Genomic DNA, 6132 nt, shown 5'->3' with positions numbered 1-6132 from the left:
CATAATTACGCATTGAAAATGCCATGGGCATAGGTGGGGAGGGGGCACAACTATGGCACGCCCCAAGCCGCGGCTTAACTGCACTAGGGGCTTCCCACTTTGTTATTTTTCTCTCTTTCAGGTCTTTAATATCTGGAAACCCTGTCCGGCATATGATGGCCGAACACATGATGCAACAACCAAGGGGCCAGAAAGCTACGTCGCACCATGGAACTCCCAGGTGGATTACGATAACGAGTGAAATACTCGCTTTAATACCATTCCTCAGCTTGCCCTTGGAGGGGACATGTCAAATAGTCCTACTTTTTGCTTATCGCACTACTTGTATCATTCTCCTTTAATGCACCTTTTTGAATAAACAATGCATAGCACTAGACTATTATTGCATTCTCTATTCTTATTTTTATATATATGTATATGTTCATTCATGACATCAAGCACTCGTACACTCTGGTACGACCAGTACGCTAGGGGCTTAAGAATACCCCATATTACGGCATGAGAAGTCCGAACACTTTCGACGGTGCGGCACCCCGAACTTATAGCATTATATGCATCAGCTCTGAATCATGTCTTGGGTCAATAGTTGGGTTTGCCTGGCTCCCATGTCTTGGTACCTTACATTCCGCTATATCGGCTAAGGTAGCACTGGGAGAACTACTGCGATTGTGCCCCGGTTCTGCTAGGCTAAGCACCTCAGTAGAGAAAGCTAAAACTGACTGTCATGATAAGGCGAGAGACTGGTCGCTGTTCGAGAGGTTTCGAGTCCCTAAAGACTTATGCTGCTTAGAGCGAGGAGTCGGCTTTGTCCGGCTTAAGGCGTGTATAGCGCCCCGAATTCGGCCTTCCGAATACTAGGGGCTTCGCCAAAATTTAAAATTATAGAATTCTATGGCTAAGTGAGAGTGATAAAGCATTATAGTCTGATTGCCTTGTTCGTTGTATTGAGCACCTCCCTCGAAGGACCCAAAAATGGGAACAAGAGTGCTCAGGTTTATCCCGAACACCCCAGCACTCATGGCATGGGGGCAGAAGCCGACGACTAGCCATCTCTCAGATTTGATAAACACCCGAACAGAAGGTAATATTTTAAATTCAAACAAGCGTTGCATAGCGCATATGAACAAGTTTTCATAACACAGGATCACACGAGCAAGTTCATTCAAATATTACATCTTTCGCACACTCGTCCGCTACAAGACGGGCACCCTTCAGGACACCCTCATAATACATCTCGGGGTGACGATGCTCCTTGCCCTCCGGTGGCCCCTCCTTCACCAGCTTCTCGGCGTCCATCTTGGCCCAGTGCACCTTCGCACAGGCAAAAGCCCGGCATGCACTTTCGATGCAGACGGACCGCTTGATGACTTCCAGCCATGGGCAGGCATCCACAAGCTACCTCACCAGGCCGAAGTAGCTGTTGGGAAGGGCGTCGCCAGGCCACATCCGGACTATAAGACCCCTCATGGCCTGTTCGGCCGCCTTGTGCAGCTCGACCAGTTGCTTCAGCTGGTCGCTCATAGGCATCGGATGTTCAGTCCCAGTATACTGAGACCAGAACAACTTCTTTGTCGAGCTTCCCTCCTCGGCCTGGTAAAACTTTGCGGCATCCGACACGCTGCGGGGCAAATCTGCGAATGCTCCTGGAGAGCTCCGGACTCGGGTAAGTAACAAGTAATTTACTTTCACATGCTTGCTTTGCATATTGAATGCCTTACCCGCCGCTATCTTCCTCATCGCCTCAATCTCCTGGAGGGCCTTGTGGGCTTCAGCCTTAGCATTCTTTGCGCTCTCAAGGGCCGCGGCAAGCTCAGACTCTCGCGTCTTCGAGTCAAGCTCCAATGCCTCGTGCTTCGTCATGAGAGCTTGGAGCTCTTGCTGCACCTCGCCCACCCGTGCCTCTTGCTTTTCTCGCTCGGTGCGCTCCTGGGCCGCTTTGTTTTCGGCCTTGGACAACACTTGCTTCAGGGTCGCCACTTCGGTCGTGGCCCCTGGCAAATTCATGATGATCCTGTCATTTTGCAATCGCATCTTATATATATATAGACAAGGTATTACTTACCTTTGTTCTCCTCGAGCTGCCTCTTAGCAAGGCCGAGCTCTTTCTCGGACCCTTCGAGGTCCTGCTTCAGTGCGGCAACCTCCGCAATCAGTGCAGCAGAGGCCAGCAGCGAAGCCTGCATACGCATATAGACATACTTATATTAGACTCCTGCAGATATTATTTGATCCTCTATTCGGCTTTTCTTTATGAACACCAAACAGAGCATCAGGGGCTACTGTCTATGCGGTAATATTTTTCCTATATTTTAAATACTTACCTCAAAGCCTGTTAGAAGGCTGGCACAGGCTTCAGTCAATCCGCTCTTGGCGGACTGAACCTTCTTGATCACCACACTCATAATAGTGCAGTGCTCTTTGTCGATGGAAGCGCTGCGAAGTGCTCCCAGCAGGCTGTTCGTTGCCTCTGGATGGACAGAGGTCACCAGCACGGGCGTCTTACCCCTTTTGGAAGGGGGCCGCCTGCCCGAGTCCGGAGCCACTGGAGGTTCCGGCGCGGTGTTCGGCTGAGAGCCGAACTTGGAGCCCCCGGGAGCCTTGTTCCCTTTGCTCCTAGAGTCCAGAAGGTCACCTTAGGACGCCTCCGGGACTGTCTCCCCCCGGCTCGGCGCCCCTTGAGACAATACCTTGGCATATTCCGTAGGGCAAGGGGAGGAGGCGGTTGGAAGTGGATCACTATCCATATCCGAAGAATCTAAGGAGCCGTCCGACGAGGACACGTCGATACAGGCTTGGGGCGGTCTGCATAATCATATTCGGTGTTAGGAGAAGCAGTGCGACAAAGGTATGCTATGAGTTATTCTGGTATCCGAATACTTATGACTTCGCCAGGGGCTTGGCCCTGAGCAGCCACTCGTCTTCGCCTTCGGCGGCGGTGGTGGAGCAGTCCGGAAGAAGAGTCCTTCCCTTCTTGGACCCTTCGGCCTCCCCGGTTGGGGCGGCCTTCCTTTTCTTGTCTCCCCCGGCTGGAGGGGGAGCATCTTCATCTTCCTCCTCGTCTTCATGAGAGGAGTGCGTCGTGGAGTTATCGGACGATGAGTCCGGTACCACCTGGCGCCGGGAACTCTTTCGGGTTCCCTTGGCCTTCTTCTTGGTCTTCTCCGGCACCTTATAAGGAGCCGGAGTCAGCATCTCCGTCAGGAGAGCGTCCGCGGTGTCTTCGGGCAGGGGGGCGGACAGTCAATCTGCTCTGATGCCTCCACCCACTCCCCGCACATGGTTAAGCTATGGGAAATAAATATCCTACCAAATGTACAGAACTTACCGAATTCGCAGGGCGCTTTGCGCTTAGCCCGCGGTCCTCGGTGAGAGAGGGAGGGACCTCGGCGCCCTTGAACAGCACCCTCCAGACGTCTTTGTGCGTCGTGTCGAAGAGCTCGCTTAGAGTCTGGTGCAGGCCGGGTTGAACTCCCATAAGTTGAAATCCCGTTGCTGACACGGGAGGATCCGGCGGAAGAGCATGAGTTGGACTATGTTGACAAGCTTAAGTTTCTTGCTTGTCATGTTCCGGATACATTTCTGGAGTCCGTCCAGCTCCACCGATGAACCCCAGGACAGGCCCTTCTCCTTCCATGAAGTGAGCCGCGTGGGGATTCCGGATAGAAACTCGGGGGCCGCCACCCAGTTGGTGTCGCGCGGCTCGGTGATATAGAACCACCCCGATTGCCACCCCTTTACGGTCTCCACGAAGGAGCCCTCGAGCCATGCAACGTTGGGCATTTTCCCACCATGGCTCCGCCGCATTCCGCTTGTTGGCCGCCTACAACCTTCGGCTTGATATTGAAGGTCTTCAGCCATAAGCCGAAGTGGGGCTGGATGCGGAGGAAAGCCTCGCACACGACGATGAACGCCAAGATGTTTAGGATGAAGTTCGGGGCCAGATCATGAAAGTCCAGCCCATAATAGAACATGAGGCCGCGGACAAATAGATGGAGGGGAAACCCCAGTCCGCAGACGAAGTGGGGGAGGAAGACCACCCTCTCGTGAGGTTCTGGGGTAGGTATGACCTGCCCACGGCTGGCAGCCGGTACGCGATGTCCGCGGCTAAGTATCCAGCTCCTCGCAACTTTTTGATGTGCCCCTCCGTGACGGAGGAGGCCATCCACTTGCCTCTCGCTCCGGACATGTTTTGGAGAGAGTTGAGGAGGAGGATGCGGACTTGGGCGCTGGAGCACGAGTGCGCGAGAATGGATGAGCAAGGAGGAAGAAGGCGTGGGTAGAAAAAGGTGAGATCTTATCCCTTTATATGTGCGGACTAAACTATGCGCCCCCACTAGCCTCGTAAAACTCGCTTATCCCCCAAGCGCCGTAATTGATGGCGTGGTTGGGTTACCCACGTCCGTATTGATGAGAATCCCATAATAAGGGGAGCACGATCTCTGCTTTGACAAGACGTGTCAAGAAACCGCCTCGCGTTATGTGCGGGGCTGGTTAAGGAAAAACGGTTCAAATAATTACCGGGCCATGGCATGATGTCATGCTGCCAAAACGTGTCAGTAGATTGGATTTGTGGAAATATTATTCTCTCTACGGTGGTATGTGGAACTTATTTTGCAGGGTCGGACACTATCCTTGTATTCAAACTCGTCTGTGGTGTATTCGGAGGAAGAACCCGCCTTGCAATGCCGAAGACAACACTGCGCGCCGGATGCTATGTCTTGAGCTTGCGTTGGTTTTCCCCGAAGAGGAAGGGATGATGCAGCAGAGTAGCGTAAGTATTTCCCTCAGTTTTTGAGAACCAAGGTATCAATCCAGTAGGAGGCCACGCTCAAGTCCCTCGTACCTGCACAAAGCGATAGCTACTCACAACCAACGCGATTAGGGGTTGTCAATCCCTTCACGGTCACTTACGAGAGTGAGATCTGATAGATATAATATTTTTGGTATAAAGATGCAAAGTAAAAAGTAAAGGCAAAGTAAAAAAGCAAAGCAAGATTAAAGTGACGGAGATTGATATGATGAGAATAGACCTGGGGGCCATAGGTTTCACTAGTGGCTTCTCTCAAGAGCATAAGTAATCTACGGTGGGTGAACAAATTACTGTTGAGCAATTGACAGAATTGAGCATAGTTATGAGAATATCTAGGCATGATCATGTATATAGGCATCACGTCCGTGACAAGTAGATCGAAACGATTCTGCATCTACTACTATTACTCCACTCATCGACCGCTATCCAGCAAGCATCTAGAGTATTAAGTTAAAAACAGAGTAACGCCTTAAGCAAGATGACATGATGTAGAGAGATAAATTCATGCAATATGAAATAAACCCCATCTTGTTATCCTCGATGGCAACGATACAATACGTGCCTTGCTGCCCCTTCTGTCACTGGGTAAGGACACCGCAAGATCGAACCCAAAGCTAAGCACTTCTCCCATGGCAAGAACTACCAATCTAGTTGGCCAAACCAAACGGATAATTCGAAGAGACTTGCAAAGATAACCAATCATACATAAAAGAATTCACAGAATATTCAAATATTATTCATAGATAGACTTGATCATAAACCCACAATTCATCGGCCTCAACAAACACACCGTAAAAAGAAGATTACATCGAATAGATCTCCACAAGAGAGAGGGAGAACTTTGTATTGAGATTCAAAGAGAGAGAAGAAGCCATCTAGCTACTAACTATGGACCCGAAGGTCTGAGGTAAACTACTCACACTTCATCGGAGAGGCTATGATGATGTAGAGGCCCTCCGTGATGACGGCCCTCTTCCGGCGGAGCTCCGAAACAGGCCCCAAGATGGGATCTCGTGGATACAGAAAGTTGCAGCGGTGGAATTAGGTTTTTCGCTCCTGTTCTGATAGTTTGGGGGTACGTGTGTATATATAGGAGGAAGAATTACGCTGGAGGAGCAACGAGGGGCCCATGAGGCAGGGGGGCCCACCCTTGTGACCGCCTCTTTTGTTCCTTGGAGCAGGGTCCAAGTCTCCTGGATCACGTTCGGTGAGAAAATCACGTTCCAGAAGATTTTATTCCGTTTGGACTCCGTTTGATATTCCGTTTCTTCGAAACACTGAAATAGGAAAAAAAAAGCAATTCTGGGCTGGGCCTCTGGTTA

This window comes from Triticum dicoccoides, chromosome 6A (assembly GCF_002162155.2).
Source record: "Triticum dicoccoides isolate Atlit2015 ecotype Zavitan chromosome 6A, WEW_v2.0, whole genome shotgun sequence".
Classification (NCBI taxonomy): Eukaryota; Viridiplantae; Streptophyta; class Magnoliopsida; order Poales; family Poaceae; genus Triticum; species Triticum dicoccoides.
Note: the sequence above shows the minus strand (reverse complement) of the source record.